Source organism: Pleurodeles waltl, chromosome 7 (genome assembly GCF_031143425.1).
Source record: "Pleurodeles waltl isolate 20211129_DDA chromosome 7, aPleWal1.hap1.20221129, whole genome shotgun sequence".
NCBI lineage: Eukaryota > Metazoa > Chordata > Amphibia > Caudata > Salamandridae > Pleurodeles > Pleurodeles waltl.
Window position 1 is genome coordinate 142,387,708 of NC_090446.1, and position 17,948 is coordinate 142,405,655.

General features: G+C 45.5%; 1 long non-coding RNA gene across 2 annotated transcripts in view; it reads left to right on the forward strand.

Annotated features, from left to right (window-relative positions):
- LOC138303888 (uncharacterized) overlaps positions 1–17,948 on the forward strand; it is a 141,709-nt gene that overhangs the window by 14,991 nt on the left and 108,770 nt on the right. Inside the window, exon 1 of one of the 2 annotated variants that reach the window (XR_011205461.1) lies at positions 12,287–12,494. The exons of the other annotated variant lie outside the window; for it this stretch is intronic. This is a non-coding gene — a long non-coding RNA (uncharacterized lncRNA). Of the gene's footprint in view, positions 1–12,286; positions 12,495–17,948 lie in introns of those variants that run through there. 2 annotated transcript variants of the gene reach the window in all.

Here is a 17,948-nt window from a genome sequence, read left to right on the forward strand (position 1 = left end):
GTCATCTGTGGCACTCCTCGGATGAGGCAGTAAGTTCCTTTTGATCCCTTGGCTTTTAGTGGTTGAGTCGGGGCTCCAGACACAAGGGTCAGCACTCGCTGCTCTTTGTGGTCACATGTACACCACATGTACACCACAACAGCCCTCAGATCTTGCATATGGTGTGCACCAGGGCGATGTCCCATGTTCTTCATGGTTGTCATATTTGACATATGGGGTTGCCAACTTTTGATCAGCACCCAGACGGACCATCCGATAGGTGCCACAGTAGCAACATGTTCATGGTGGCCCCGTCTGTCATACGAGGTTGGCAACTTTCCTTAGCACAGGGGCGGATGGCCCGATCTGTGCAACAGCAGCGATTATCCTCACAGCTGCACCAAGTTGCATTTGGGTGGACAGTCCAATCGGTGCATCAGCACTGGAATCTGCATGTCGACTCCTGGCATTCAGGGTTGCTTATTTTTCTTAGCACACAGACGAACATCTTGTGTGGTACAACAGCGATTATCTCACATTTTGCTCTGTCGATCCACTTGCCAGAATCCCCCCGGACCTCACTCCTTCCTGCTGCTCCCCTCTTCCTCACAGGGTCCTGGGGTCTTGGCAGGTAAGCAGGTGGTCCAGGCTGCAGGGCAGGTGGTCCTGATTTCCCTGGGTGATGTCCTGTCACACAAGGCAGAAGTCTTGCTGAGCTTCTCCACATTGGGGTACAGGCGTGTCCAACTGTTTGATGGTTGATCATTTTGGAGACTCAGGCTCACCCTTTTATAAGTGATTATCTCACACAGACACAGAAGTTATTTCATGCTTTGAAGTTTGTGTTGTAGGGGTTGCCTCCTTTGAAGTGCCCACTCCTCTGTCCTGTCCTTTGCGCAGGAGGAAGCAGTCTGCCACAGTGTAAGGAAATGGTGTGTATTACATGGTGTGGGTGTGAGACCTCACTGTGTAATACATTGACCAACCCCTTTAGGACTAGTAGGTTTCTTTTACTAAAGCCTGTAGCTCAACCCTGGGTCGTTGTGGTTATGAGCAGCAAGGCTTAGACAAAAGGACAAGTGTAAAGCAGTTAAACCGCACCAAAACAATTGAGGAGAAATACATGAGACTCTCAAGAAATCTGACATCAATTTCTAACAAGCGTTTGCAATGCAACGGGTCTCACATGTCTCCGAGTTAGAGCTATTAGCAGTTGTAAACTCCCAACCGGCCTTTTCTTGCCACATTAAATTGGAAAAAAGAGCGCGATCGCGCTGCTACAGTTCACTCGTAGTGAAACCTATCGGCAAAAGTGCAATTATCTACGTAACCGGCAAATGTGCAGTTAACTATGTAACAGGGTCGATGTCATGGAAAGCGCTCGACTTCTGACAAGTGAGATCGTGCTGCGAAAAAAAAGATAAAAAGTAGTCCACAAACCGGACAGAAAACAGCGAGCCTTGCATGTTTTCAGTACTTGGTCGCTGCGCTCGAGGAGGGCTAACCACCGGAAAAGGCATGCCTTCCACTAATGAAAGCAAGCAGATTTTAACAGGCAAGCCCACGAACCAATGAAAGACACTGACGTGACATGGACGGGGCCTGAGCCCTTTTCTAACTTCTAAAGCGTCTCGCAAGCGCATGCGACGCAGGCTCAACCCTAAAAATAGACTGTTTTTTTTAGACATCAAAATGAAAAATAATTATTTTACAAGGTATAGTGAATGTGTAATTTTTCCTGTAACCGTGAACACGCATCGGCAAATTCAACGAATTTGACACTTAGATTATTTTTCAAGAAAAACTTGGGCAGGTGTCAATGTGTTTATCTAGATCTACTTTACATGACCAACCCTACTAGGGAGCCAGTCAGACGGACCAGCAAGCCCCACATAAACAGTTACCTCAAAGGTAGAAACAGTCCCCCATCAGTTACATTCACTTTTATTGCTTTGCTGTAGTTTAAGATGGAGTGGTCCAGATGCAAGGGATTCAGGGTGCTGAAGATGTTCAAGGATGCTGTAGCTGTGATGCAGTCGACAGGGTTCTTCCTGCAGCTACTTCTCTGTCAGTGTACTTGGTGAGGCAGTCCTGTCCACAGAGTCAACGTTCTTCTATGTCCTTTTGGTCCTGACAGAAGTCCAGTCGCCAGTGGGCTACCAGTCGCCCGATATTGTGGTCACAGTGGAATCCTTCCTTGGACAATAACTCGCCTTCTGGATGACCAACCTGCACTCTGATGACTATCCCAGGTCCAGCGAACTTGGTGTCTGTGCTTTGGGTCCTGGTCTCAGGTGTTGCACGGTGGCAAGAAACAGCAGCCTGAAGATATGTGTGATATCCACGCGCTCCAGCAGGCTTCTTCAGTTGTTGTGTCTATGTGCTGTGAACAGGAGGTCAGCCAACTGACCCTTGGAGTCCCTTGCTTTGGCTGAGCTCCAGATACAACTTCTTCATGAGCAGGACACAGCAAGCACAGTCCTTCGCCTTTGCTAGCCACCAGGTTTAGCAGACAGTGACTAAATTATTACATCACAGTCGATCTTAGAAATTGTCACACATATATAAATCATACCCCTAAGTGAATATTCAGTTCCTCATCCCAATTTAATCCAAAAGTTGGGTTTTGATTCTAAAATAAAGATGTACTTTGATCCTAAATGTCAAAGGGACAGTATTCTATTACCCTCATCTTTATTTTGCTTGAACTCTGTCTATCACAAAAAAGTTAATCAGTCAGGATTGCTATTGTGATGTTACTGAAAATGGTATGCTACTGGATAGATCTGTACATTGTTCTTTATAGCACCCATTTTTTCCCTATATACCTTACAGAGCAAGAACCAGAGACAACATAAATGGAGAAATCTGAGTTACAGCTCAGCTGTTGCTTTATTACAATAGGTACATCTGAATGTGTTGACAAATATTATTTACAGGCTTTACAATTGTTACAGGTAAAGAAAACTGTAGTTTATGAACCCTCAACCTTAGACTTGGATGGTATTTCTCTTTTCATGAGCCTATCTCTCAGGGTGTGTTTTTTGTCTGTAAGCAATATCCGGATGCACATCCACCATTCTTCCAATTACCACATCAGAACATACTATATGCCAATGTTTTCTCAAAATGTTGACAATCTCATTAGAAATGGTATTATAATATAATGATAACACTTATTTTCTTTAAATTAACCTTGCTGTTCTTTACCACTTCTACAGGGTGAATAAGATATTTTTTGTCCTTCAACTTGACCTTCTGTTTAACATTCTTTAATGCCCTACTGAGGTACCCTCTCTATTGAAATTATTCAACATCTGGTCTTGTTCTTCCTGAAAGGTATCAGTCCCGCTGCAATTCTTTTTGACTCATAATAGTTCCCAATAGAAGATACTCTATTTTAAATTCAATAGTGTCCAAGATAAGCAGTGGTAATTTTATTGTTAATGATCCTGGTTCTGATCCCCAGATAATCAATGCTCTTCATAGCTAGTCATGTTAGTTAATTGTCAGTTGTAAGTGTTATCATTAAGGATCTTCACAAAATCACTAGTAATGGAGGGCTCACCTTCCCAAATGACAAACATGTCATCAATGTATCTCCACCATAATATAATATGCTCATAAAAAGTTGAATTGTTAGACCCCTCCAAACCCCCACCCCCAGACCACCTGCTCTTCCCACTGGCCCATCATCAAGTTGGCATAGCTAGGGAGTGAGGAAGGTGCCCAATTGTAATATTTGTGTTTTGACCACTGACTCCATGTTGCACTTAGCCTAGCAGCACACCGTCACATTAGTGACCACCAACTTCATTTTGCCTATTGACTTTTTTTTAGCATTAGCCACCGCCACGTTAAAAGCTGCAAGTATATTTCCATGCCCACGTTATACAATGTGCTCATGTTTTTATTCTCCATGTTTGCGTCTTCTTTCTCACCAAGGGCTTAGGCTGATAAGAATGTACTAGGATGATGTTTATGGTACGTAGGGGACAGTTTTGTTTTGAGAGAGGGCCCCTTGGGATCTTGGCCAATTCCCTATGTGTTCTTTTGAAAACTGACCTGAAGTAGCCAGCATTTTTTTAATAATAAACCTATGGAGTGGGAGAGGGTTTCTAGAATTCTCCTCTCTAGTTTGTTGAAAGTATACAAGAGGCCGAGACCAGATGGACTGGGGAGTGACTCAGATCTTGGACATGCTCAGGACGCTGAGGTGTGCCATCCTTCCTGTGAGAATAATTGATCTCTCTCTCCTCGATCGATTCTGGGATCTGGCGGTCTGACGCTGATAAGGAGGGAGATGACGCAGATTTACCGTGCCTCATGGTGATGCATTTTTTATTCTTGTTATCTGCTTTACATTATATATATATATATATACATTTGCTCTGTATATTGCAGAGAAGAATCATTTGTACATGTTTTTATTTCATTACTGTGACCATTTTTAAACGTGTGCTTTCAGCATGCTAATCTTCCTCTATGAATCTTGCAGAGTGATATAATAAATGTCTTCTTTAGACCAAGAAGCGCATTCCAGAGATTTTTTGTCAGTGCATGAGTGTTTCATCTCGGTCATTAGGGAAGCAAAACACCAATGCAGTGCCCTGTGTTTGAACATAGATCTTATCATCAAACCAGAACAATTTGTTATTGAGAAAGAACTTTAGCAAGGTCATAACCATCTCAGTATGTTGATAGAAAGAAGTAGGTTTGGCTCCTAAAAAATGTCTACAAACATTCAACCCTAAATCATGATTAATGCAGATATATAACAACTTGACATCAAGTGTCATCGAGACCTAATTAGCATTCCAATCTATGTATCAGTTTGTTTCAGGAACTCACACCTATCTTTCAAATGTGAAGGTAATGTTTCAACAAAAGAGCATAGAAAAAATTCAATATAGTTAAAGGTATTCTCTGGAAAACTACCTCTTGATTAAATAATAGGTCTATTAGCAGGTTCATCTTATCAGTATGAACTTTAGGTAGTAGATGCAAGGTAGGTAATGTTGGAAATTTACATCTCAAGAAATCAAATTTGTCAGGTTCAATCAAACTCCTGTCACACAAGTATAGTTTTGCCACTAAAAAAATAACTGTTTTCTAATAATACGGCAGGAGTCTACAGTGACTTGTAGTAGCTATATAAACAAGATTACTTTCACAAGTGCCCCATAGTAATCAAGAATTTTTTTTAAAGTTGCAGTATTGATTCATCAGCATACACCAGCATTGGTAAATTTACTTTTCCTATGGAAAGCATAATTGGAGTATCAAAAGTGTATAGCTACATTATGTTGAAACCACGTCCCCTCAACTTTGTGAAGCTGCCACATCTGACTCAAAAGTGACATTTAGTAAAATCTTGATTTTTTTTTTTCCAGCTTTGTGATATACTTGTTGAGCAGTTGCTTCTGAGAGGGTCATCAAGTAGAATTTTGAAGGACTGCAGCCTTGTAAAGACTTTAAGCCAGTGGTTCCCAACCTGTGGTCTGGGGACTGCTAGGGGTCAGCAAAGCCTCCTCATGGGGTCCGCGACTACTGAAAAAATAAAATAATATTAGAAGGTTAATAAATGGGTATATACTTGAAGTGGCTAACTGTACAACTGAATTTTTTAAAACATACTGTAAATGTCAAGACATTTTAAATTGGAGGCTAAAAAATAAGTATCCTCAGATTGATTTGTGGGAGCAGTGCAGGTGCATCAAACAGAGTATAGTATGTATTGTGTGGCTTCAGCTGAATTTAGAAAAGCTCCAACCTTCTGTAGGAGGCTGACCTGCCTTATAGTGGGTACCTTGTGGTACTTACACCTTGTGCCAGGTCCAGTTATCCCTTATTAGTAGAATAGAGGTGTTTCTAGCAGCGTATGCTGTTAGAGGTAGCTATGGCAAAGCAGCTTAGGCTGAACTAGGAGACATGCAAAGCTCCTACTATACCACTTATATCATATAGCACAATATCATAAGAAAAAACAATACTCATAGTTACTAAAAATAAAGGTACTTTATTTTAGTGACAATATGCCAAAAGTATCTCAGAAGATACCCTCACTTAGGAGGTAAGTAATATACACAAATGATATGTACACAAACCCAAAACAGGTAAGTAACAGTAAGGAAAGTAGTGCAAACAATGTAGAATCGTAATAAGATACAATAGGTAGACATAGGCCTAGGGGCAACACAAACTATATACTCTAAAAGTGAAATGCGAATCACGAATGGACCCCAAGCCTATGGGGGGTTGTAGAGGGTCGCTGGGACTGTGAGAAAACAGTAAGGGTGTCCAAAATACCCCACCCCTCAGACCCGGAAAAGTAGGAGTAAAGTTACCCTACTACCCCAGAAAGAGAGAATAGTCGTGATAGGGGATTCTGCAAGAACCACGAGCACCAGCAAAACACTGAAGATGGATTCCTGGGCCTGAGGACCTGTAAAGGAAGGGGACCAAGTCCAAGAGTCACGCAAGTGTCCAGGGGGGGCAGGAGCCCACAAAACCCCGGATGAAGGTGCAAAAGGGCTGCCTCCGGGTGGAAGAAGCCAAAGATTCTGCAACAACGGACGGGGCCAGGAACTTCCCCTTTGGTGAGAAGATGTCCCACAGCGTTCTGGAGGTTGAGAAGTGTTTCCACTCAGAAATGCCACAAACAAGCCTTGCTAGCTGCAAGAGTCGCGGTTGAGGATTTTGGGTGCTGCTGGGGACCAGGAAGGACCAGGATGTCGCCCCTTGGGGGAGGAGACAGAGGGGGCGCTCGGCAACTCAGAGAGCCCCCGCAGAAGCAGACAGCACCCGCAAAAGTACTGGAACAGGCACTTAGAAGATCTGAGGACAGCGGTCGACTCAGTGCCACAAAGGAGGGTCCCACGACGTCGGAGTCCAACTCAGCGAGTTGGGCAATGCAGGACGGAGTGCTGGGGACCCAGGCTAGGCTGTGCACAAATAAGGTCCTGGAAAAGTGCACAGAAGCCGGAGCAGCTGCAAATCACTCAGTACACAGGTTTGCTGTCTGGCGTGGGGAGGCAAGGACTTACCTCCACCAAATTTGGACAGAAGGGCCACTGGACTGTGGGAGACACTTGGACCCAGCTCCTGTGTTCCGGGGACCACGCTCGTCAGGATGAGAGGGGACCCAGAGGACCAGTGATGCAGAAGTTTGGTGCCTGCGTTGGCAGGGGGAAGATTCCGTCGACCCACAGGAGATTTCTTCTTGGCTTCCAGTGCAGGGGGAATGGCAGACAGCTCTCAGAGTATGCACCACCAGGAAACAGTCGAGAAAGGCGGCAGGATGAGGCGCTACAATGTTGCTGGTAGTCGTCTTGCTACTTTGTTGCGGTTTTGCAGGCGTCCTGGAGCAGGCAGCCGTCGATCCTTGGCAGAGTCGAAGAGGGAAGTGCAGAGGAACTCTGGTGAGCTCTTGCATTCGTTATCTGAGGAATAGCCCAGAGGAGAGACCCTAAATAGCCAGAAAAGGAGGTTTGGCTACTGAGAAAGGAGGCTTGGCTGCTGAGAAAGGAGGCTTGGCTACTGAAAGAGGTAAGCACCTATCAGGATGGGTCTCTGATGTCACCTGCTGGCACTGGCCACCCAGAGCAGTCCATTGTGCCCCAACACCTCTGAATCCAAAATGGCAGAGGTCTGGGACACACTGGAGGAGCTCTGGGCACCTCCCCTGGGAGGTGCAGGTCAGGGGAGTGGTCACTCCCATTTCCTTTGTCCAGTTTCGCGCCAGAGCAGGGCTGGGGGATCCCTGAACCAGTGTAGACTGGCTTATGCAGAGATGGGCTCCATCTGTGCCCATCAAAGCATTTCCAGAGGCTGGGGAGGCTACTTCTCCCCAGCCCTTCACACCTATTTACAAAGAGAGAGGGTGTAATACCTTCTCTCAGAGGAAATCCTTTGTTCTGCCTTCCTGGGCCTGGGCTGCCCAGGCCACAGGGGGGCAGACACCTGTCTGAGGGGTTGGCAGCAGCAGCATTTGCAGTGGCAGTGGAAACCCCGGAAAGGCAGCTTGGCAGTTCCCGGGTTCTGTGCTAGAGACCCGGGGATGCATGGAATTGTCCTCCTAATAGAAGAATGGTATTGGGGTGATAATTCCATGATCCTAGACATGTTACATGGCCATGTTCTGAGTTACCATTGTGATGCTACACATAGGTAGTGACCTATGTGTAGTGCACGCGTGTAATGGTGTCCCTGCACTGACAAAGCCCGGGGAATTTGCCCTGAACAATGTGGGGGCACCTTGGCTAGTGCCAGGGTGCCCACACACTAAATAACTTGGCACCTAACCTTCACCAAGTGAGGGTTAGACATATAGGTGACTTATAAGTTACTTATAAGTCAGTGAAAAATGGCTGTGAAATAGCGTGGACGTTATTTCACTCAGGCTGCAGTGGCAGTCCTGTGTAAGAATTGTCTGAGCTCCCTATGGGTGGCAAAAGAAATGCTGCAGCCCATAGGAATCTCCTGGAACCCCAATACCCTGGGTATCTAGGTACCATATACTAGGGAATCGTGAGGGTGTTCCAGTGTGCCAATCAGAATTGGTAAAATTAGTCACTAGCCTGCAGTGACAATTTTAAAGGCAGAGAGAGCATAAACACTGAGGTTCTGGTTAGCAGAGCCTCAGTGATACAGTTAGGTACCACACAGGAAACACATATAGGCCACAAACCTATGAGCACTGGGGTCCTGGCTAGCAGGATCCCAGTGAGACAGTAAAAACACCCTGACATGTATTCATAAACAGGCCAAAAGTGGGGGTAACAAAGCTAGAAAGAGGCTACCTTCCTACACATTCCTATTAAAATATATATATTTTTTAATATTTGTTTGCAAATTAAATAAAAAGTGTTATCCTTTGTGTGTGTTTGAATGCTTGTTTCAGTTGTTTTTGTGTGTTGTTTTGCATTTCAAATCATCAACAACATTTAGGCTGGGGTCCCCAGCTTCCAGTAATGACTCTGTGCGGGGGTTCCTGTATTTCCAATAATGACTCACTTGGGGTCCCTGGGTTTCAGTAATGATAAACTGGGGGTCCACAGAAGTCAGAAGGTTGGGAACGACTGCTTTAAGCAGCTGCTTCTTGTAGGAAAGTACCCTCTTTCTGTCATGGTTACCCCCACTTTTTGCCTTTTGTCAGTATGTTTTGACTGTGTTCATTGGGATCATGCTAACCAGTGACTATGTGCTCTTCCTTTAAACTTAGTTGCTTGGACCACACACACCCCACATTTGGTATACTGGTGCCCCCTTGTAAGTCCCTAGTATATGGTACCCAGGGAATTGGGGTACCAGGGCTCCCCCAGGGGCTGCAGCATGTATTATGCCACCCATGGGGAGCCCATGCAAAGTGTATCTACAGGCCTGCCATTGCAGCCTGCGTGAAAGGGTGCATGCACCCTTTTCACTACAGGTCACTACACCAGGTCACTGTAAGTCATTCCTTTGGTAGGCCCTCCTAGCCCAGAGGGCAGGGTGCAAGTACCTTTGTGTGAGGGCACTCCTGCATGAGCAGAGGTGCCCCCATGAACTCAAGCCCCATTTTCATGGACTTCGTGAGTGCAGGGACGCTATTTTATGCGTGTACTGGACATAGGTCACTACCTTTGTCCAGCTACATAATGGTAACTCCGAACCTAGGCATGTTTGGTATCAAGAATGTCGGAATCATACCCCACTACTGTTGCTAGTATTGGAAGTATGATTCCATGCACTCACTGGACTCCTTAGAGGGCCCCCAGTATTGCTTCTCCCACCTTCTGGGGTTTTCCGGACAGCCCAGGCTGCTGCCTCCCCCCAGACAGGTTTCTTCCCTCCTGCTGCTTGATCAGCTCAAGTCCAGGTAGGCAGAACAAAGAATTTCCTTTGGGAGAAGGGCATAACACCCTCTTCCTTTGGAAATAGGTGTTACATGGCTAGGAAGGGGTAGCCTTCTCCAAGCCACTGGTACGCTTTGAAGGGCACATTTGGTGCCCTCCTTGCATAAACCAGTCTGCACCGGTTCAGGCACCTCCAGTCCCTGCTCTGGTGTGAAATTGGACAATGGAAAGGGGAGTGACCAATTCCCTGTCCATCTCCACCACAGGGATGATGCCCAGAGCTCCTCCAGAGAGTCCCTTGATTCTGCCTCCTTGAATCCAAGGTGGGCAGAGGCCTATGGGAGCATCTGAGTGGCCAGGTCAGGCAGGTGACATCAGAGCCCCCTCCTGATAAGTGGTCACCTGGCTAGTGACCAATCTTCCTTCCAGAGCTATTTAGGGTCTCCGTCTTGGGTGGGTCCTCAGATTCAATTAGCAAGACTCCAGCAGGACTCCTCTGCATCGTTCACTTCAACTTCTGGCCACTGGAACTGCAAGTGGACTCTCCAGGAACCAACAATCTGCATCCACTGCGAAGACTCTCCACTGAGGGCGGCAAGACTTCAGCCTGCACGAGAACGAAGAAGGAGTCTCCCTTGGAGTGAAGGAGTCACTCCCCTGCATCTGCAGGCACCAACTGCACAGATGACCGGTTGTCCTGGTGTGGATCATGCATCAAAGGTGGTGTCCTGGAGTGGTCCCCTTGATCTTCTCTTCTTCTCCAACTTTGGTGGAGGTAAGCCTTTGCTTTCCCATGCAGGATAGTACTCCTGTGCACTGCATCTCTTGTAGCTACTAAGACTTGCTGGCATCTTCTCCAAGGGATCTTCAGGTGCCGTGTAGCCCCAGCACTCTTCCCTGCGATGCACAGCCCTCTGCGTGCTTCTCCTGCAGCATGGGACCCTTCTTCATTTGTGCTGCTTGGGCTTCTCTACGACTCCTGGGTCCTCTTCCAGAGGGTCTTCTGTGGGGGTGCCTTTTCTTCTGTGGACTCTATGCCTTGCTGAGGGTCCCCTGAGACTCCCCCCTGTGGGTTGAGTCCTCCTGGACCTTGGTGGTCCCCGGCAGCTCCACTTTTCCTCTTTCCTCAACCACGACTCCTGCCTTTGCCAAGGCTTATTGGTTGCTTTTCCACGCCACAGACAGACTGCAATCTTCCATCCGGCGTGGAACGTAAACTGCATCCTCCAGGAACTCTTCACCGACTCCAGAGCTGCATTATTGACCATCTTTGTCCTACTGTTGACCAACTCCCCACTGGACACTTCTCTGACTTCTGGACTTGGCCCCCTTCTTTTTCAGGTCTTCCTCTTCAGGAATCCACAACTGGTTTCTTACAGTCTTGTCTGGGTGGTGCATTAATATTTTTTCTAGTCCTTTTGGTGGTTTGGAGAAAAATCAGTAACTTACTACTTTCTTCCTGGTTGCTGAGGGGCACTGTGGTACTTACCTTTTGGGGTTCCTAGTTCCTCCAGCTCCCTTCTACAGATTCCACTTACCTGAGAGGGGGTCCTGCATGCGCATTCCATTTCTTTAGTATATGGTTTGCGCTCCCCCTAGGGTCACTATTGTCTATTGCTATTGCACAGTTTTCTACTGCTATTTATAACTATTCCTGATTGCTAGTGTACATATTTAGTGTTACTTACCTTCTATTGGAGAGTTACCTATCTTGTACTTTTTGGTACCTTTATTCTTGTAACACTGTTTTCTTTCATTAGCTGTGTGACTATAGAGTTATTGTATGAGCTTTGCATGTCTCCTAGATAAGCCTTGGCTGCTCATCCACAGCTACCTCTAGAGAGACTGGCTTCTAGACACTGCCTACACTACACTAATAGTGGATACCTGGACCTTAGGTACCCACCACACACCAGGCCAGCTTTCTACACTCCTGACTTGCAAAAAGCATCTAGTAATTATTTGTGGTTATTTGGTTATGTCGGGTTGCTACCTTTGTCAGGATAAAATACCAGCCAGTCTATCTCGTTTTAGTTTCTGTAAATGACAGACATGAGAATTTTGTATGACATCATCTGTGTTATTTTTTATTATGGCCTTTCTATAGTTATTTACTAATCAAGGGCCATTAAGGCAGCTGAAGAGCACATTTTAACGTGTTTTCCACTTACTGTTTACATTATGTACAGATAAGGAAATAATACCTGCTTTAGGTGATTTTTCAAATTTTGTTACCGGACGGGACATTAAAATGTTGGTCATGACCGTTTAAAATCGGCCAGACCATTGCAACCCTATTAAAAAAAATAGACCGATTGCCTATGCCAATGCTTGTTAAATTAGGGGGTAGCCCAATTCAAGATGTTGACACAAACAACGCGAGATAGTCTTGACTGTAACTTGAAAGATGATTGGATATCACGGTCCCGCGTTTGTTGCCGTCTCGTGCGGTAAGACAGCGGCTGAGACATTTTCATCTCCTCACAGAGGAGGCTACGACGAGCTGGCGTAGGTGGTTAATTCTATGTTTCGTGATGCAGTTCGTCAGTCGTATGCGTTGATGATGAAAAGACTGGCCGCGCTTACTGCACACTAGGTTCTTTGGAGCGGAAGTTAGTTTGTAATGCGGAAATAGTAGTTGAACAGGTGAAATTTCGACCTGTAAGAACAGAAAACCCTGTGAGTATGCGAGCAGACCTCAATCTGCGACTATTTTTTTTTTTTGAGTACACGAATATCGCGGTAGCTTGAGCCCTGTGAGTTGTATGTTATTGTCAATCCATGCAACAGGCATACGCTACTTATACACTGGCATATAGTAGGGAGCAAGCAGCAGCATAATCGCAGCAGATCTAGTTGTGCCAGAGTTTGGTGGTGTTCCCACTATACTATTCAGCATGTAATGTGCCAAGCAGATCAGCTATCTGCCAAGTTGGAGAAGGGATGTTTTTTTTCCTTGACGTGAGCCTTCTGACCACGGGCCACCCAGTTTTAAATAAGCCCAAAAGTCGCACAGTAAAATTCATTTGGTCTGAGTTGTGAACTGGCTAGTGGGAGGGCCTGAAGACAAAAGCAGCTTTACGCAACAGTTTAACCTACATCTGCAGATTCGAAATAGTTTGTGCGAACAACTTTACAATCAGTGTTCCACTTAAGATACTTGGCATTTTTAAAGGGTTTTTGTAGATCTGCGTGAAGTTGAACTAATAACGATCATTTGTGTAGCACACATTAGAAACCTATTTATTGCATAACGCTAAGAGTATCCAGTTCAGTGGCACTCGTTTTATCAATCACAGAAGAGAAAAAGTTTCAGGTAAAACCTACAGTGGCTTACGTTTTGCGGCTTGCATCCAGGTGTTTGCGGCTGATGCACAATGTGCAAAAACATTTTTTTATCAGGTTTGAACATAGGACCTAAGGGCTGCACAAGAATATTTGCAACACTCACTTTGACCCACTGAGCTATATTACTGGAACTTAAGCTTGGGTCTTACAGGTTGTGCAAAGTTCTGCGTCAGTCACACTTACTAAAACATATTTTATGATGATTCACAGCAATAACCAGAAGGGACAGACAAAGATCTGCAGCAAGTCTGCCAAAACATTATTTTTCTTACCCGTATTATGTCTGAAATTTGGTTCCTTCTTAGGTCCAGCTGACTGAGATGGGGCTCGAGTTGCAATCCGACGGAACAGCAAAGTATCTAAAACTGGAGAACTTTCTGTGCGCCTTCATATAACTGTATCTGTGAACCACTTAGGCTGGAGTTCTTGCAGCTTCACTCTCATCGACATTTTTGAAGTCCATGACGTACTTACTCGAATCCCAAGCTTACTGCAAAGTTGTATGCAATTTGGAGGTGCAGTTGGTTTACTTCCAGGAATTTCTTATTGGTGTAAAGAAGTTTGTCTTTGGAAAGTGTGTGTTCATGGTAAAACCAGAGCTGATCTGGGTTAGCTCCTCACCCTCTGAGTCATGGTGAAATCTTTCAACAGCAGTCATATTGCCCTCATCACAGCTCCTTTTTTAATCCTTCAGCGTTGGCATGTCCTTTGGGCAGTATGGCACTGCCAGATGGGCCAGTCTGAACGGGCCAGTTATGTGGACTATTTTTTGTCCCGTCATGATCCATGGGACCAAAAACAGCACAGACACTGGCCCTTTGAAGCTGGTCCATTCTTCTTTTTGAGAAATTCAGCAACATGCTAGAAAAATCCGCCTGCAGAGACTTAACATGATCTTGGAAGTGTACTGTCAAGATTGGAACAGGTTTCACGACTGAATTCTGATCTCCAATGTCAAGCTCCTCACAATGGAGGCCCCATAGAACACTCTCCTACTTCTGCTGGCCAACGCTAAGATACTAGGACTACATTTTGCTAGCAAGAAATATATCTCCCACTTGATGAGACAGTACTGGGAGGCTTGAGTCAGACAGCTATGTTCCTACAGTTGACTTTTATAAGCACATTTCAGTCTTGAAATAACAGGATCTGGTCGAGGCCATTAGACTTGTGTGTTCTTTTTTAGACCTTCCCATCCGCAGTCCTTTAAGAGCCTCCTCTTTCCTTCAGCTGCTGTCACACCCGCTTTGAGCTTCCTTAACAACTACTTATCCTCAGGTAAGTCTCACAATGAACTCAACAAATTCTACATACAACTGCTTATGAAGCAACACAGTCTCAACTCAGCAGATCAGGTCAGTGTAGGAAGCTCTCCAATGGCCCTTTCCTTGGTACTTTGATTTAAAGAGCAGCTTTCTGTCAGATATGCAACTTCCTCGAAGATAACAAGCTACTGTTGGACCAATAAAATGGTTCCACCCAGGTAGAGAAAATTAATCTGCCTGGATTGCCTTCTGGATTGATTGGAAAATCACTTTGTACTGGAACTGGTCGGCTGCCGTGGACACAGTTCACCCCCACTTACCCCCAGAGAGATTAAAAGATACTGCTAATAAGGGAATCATAATTGATTGAATCCCTTCTTAGCTTGCCTACAGCTCGTGTATCTTTTTGCTTCTTCTCTTAATCCACCTTTCAAGTTTAAAGTAAGCTAATTACAAGGATCTCTTATTGCTCATCTTCTCTTCAACGTGTACCTAATCACAGTATCAAGCCAGATCCTATGCTATGTACCAGAGATCCAGCCTGCAAGGAGCTCTGACTAAAACCTCCTCTTTGTATACCTGGCTGTTGTTACCCCATCTGCACTTCATTGGGGGTAACTAATGAGAGTCTGATTTTCCAGAGTTGTTGAGTCCTTAGGTTGGTCCTTTCCTTATTCTCCCTCTCTATACCCCTCACTTGGCAGAGCTTTGGTTTTAACACAGTGGTGTGCTATTTTCAAAAGGCAAATTTAAGCTGTCTGGCACATTCTGTTATTCTTGTGTCTTGTTGCCTAATAAACAGATTATATTAAAAAGGAATTTTTCTGCGTAACAATACATGTATTGCGCTATCTTAAAGTAGGGTCTGTTTGTGACCAATAAAGTAAGCCAGACCATTTTGCATTTGTATTCATCAGTTTCTTGGGGACATAGCATGACTGCCTCATCTGAAGACACCCCCGTCTCTGTTGTCTCCTTGCCAACCCATTTGTATTTTTCATGAATACACTTTTTATTTTCTAGTATTCATCTTGCGGTTTCAATTAAATAATGTGGCCATTTTTGGGGCTTGTAAAGTTACGTTATTTCAAGCAAACAGATTGTGATAATAATTTGTAAATTTGAAGTTTAAGACTATTTGGTGCCCCACTGATAATGAATTACGTTAGGTGCTTTGGAGGGCATCGTTACCCGTTCCTACCAAGAGGCAGCCTTGTTCGGGACAAGGCATTTTCTTGCTTAACATACAAGAGAAACCTTCAATATTCAGAGAATACACGCAACAAGCAATAGCAGTGACGGTTGTGACTATTGTATGGTGAACATGCATTTCGTTTTTCTTTTTTTTAACACAAGCACACTATGGTCGGTAGCAGTGCAATCTCCATTCAGCAGCTCAAGTCAAGTGTGAGCAGTGCATGGATACCTGCTCAGATGCCCTCAAGCTATGCGGCACAGCAACAGAGATTTCCTCTTTACATAGTCTCTTTCTTGTGTGACAATGTCTGCGGCAACATAGGCTTCTACTGTGCAGAATGAAACAAGTACTAGTGCAGCTCTTTGATCTTTCTCTATTCCAGTCTCTGGGACAGTGACAGAACACTGCCATTTTAAAACAGATCTCTGTGCATGCTTTAGGAATGTTGTGCTGGGATTTGTGAGTGTCTTGCAAGTTATGGTTCTAAATATTGTTATGATAGCTTAATTGTGCACTTGCAGCAAATATCTGCTATTAGTCTGTAGGTTACAATTTAACACTTGAAACTACTGATCTGAAATAACTTAGTAGTGATAGGTTCATATCCTAATAAGACAGATTAGTGATTTACAAACATGTTGTAAAAAATTCCATGTAACAAGTAACTCGATCTTTTTTTCTTCTTATATTGGGCTAATGGATACTGTAAGGAAATGCCTCCTTGGCATGGTTACCCCCTGACTTTTTGCCTTTGCTGATGCTAAGTTATGATTTGAAAGTGCTGGGACCCTGCTAATCAGGCCCCAGCACCAGTGTTCTTTCCCTAAACTGTACCTTTGTCTCCACAATTGGCACAACCCTGGCATCCAGGTAAGCCCCTTGTAACTGGTACCCCTGGTACCAAGGGTCCTGATGCCAGGGGAGTTCTCTAAGGGCTGCAGCATGTCTTATGCCACCCTAGGGACCCCTCACTCAGCACATACACACTGCTTGCCAGCTTGTGTGTGCTGGTGGGGAGAAAATGACTAAGTCGACATGGCACTCCCCTCAGAGTGCCTTGCCAACCTCACACTGCCTCTGGCATAGGTAGGTCACCCCTCTAGCAGGCCTTACAGCCCTAAGGCAGGCGGCACTATACCACAAGTGAGGGCATAGGTGCATGAGCACTATCCCCTTACAGTATCTAAGCAAAACCTTAGACATTGTAAGTGCACTGTAGCCATAAGAGTATATGGTCTGGGAGTCTGTCAAACACAAACTCCACAGCACTATAATGGCTACACTGAAAACTGGGAAGTTTGGTATGAAACGTCTCAGCACAATAAATGCACACTGATGCCAGTGTGCACTTTATTGTAAAAATACACCCAGAGGGCATCTTAGAGATGACTCCTGAAAACATACCCGACTTCCAGTGTGGGCTGACTAGTTTTTGCCAGCCTGCCACACACCAGACATGTTGCTGGCCACATGGGGAGAGTGCCTTTGTCACTCTGTGGCCAGGAACAAAGCCTGTACTGGGTGGAGGTGCTTCTCACCTCCCCCTGCAGGAACTGTAACACCTGGGGGTGAGCCTCAAAGGCTCATCCCCTTTGTTACAGCGCCACAGGGCATCCCAGCTAGTGGAGATGCCCGCCCCTCCAGCCACTGCCCCCACTTTTGGCGGCAAGGCTGGAGGAGATAATGAGAAAAACAAGGAGGAGTCACTCCCCAGTCAGGACAGCCCCTAAGATGTCCTGAGCTGAGGTGACTCTAATTTTTAGAAATCCTCCATCTTGCAGATGGAGGATTCCCCAATAGGATTAGGGCTGTGCCCCCCTCCCCACAGGGAGGTGGCACAAAGAGGGTGTAGCCACCCTCCGGGCCAGTAGCCATTGGCTACTGCCCTCCCAGACCTAAAGACACCCCTAAATTGAGTATTTAGGGGCTCCCAGAACCAAGGAAGATAGATTCCTGCAACCTAAAGAATAAGAAGGTCTGCTGACCTGAAGCCCTCTAGTGAAGACGGAGACGACAACTGATTTGGCCCCAGCCCCACCGGCCTGTCTCCCTACTTTGAAGAAAACTGCAACAGCGACGCATCCAACAGGGTCCAGCGACCTCTGAAGCCTTCTGATGGATACAACTACCTGTGGATTCCTCACCTAATGAATACTCCCATGGCGCCAGCATTCGACGGAAATCTTCTTCGTAGTCTCTGCACGTCGACGAGGACGTCACTCTAGCCCACGCGACGCCGTCTGACGTCATACAGGCAATAAGAGGTCCTCGCCGACGTGCCGACGTCAGTTCCCTTTTTTCCGTGCATTCGAAACGGTTATC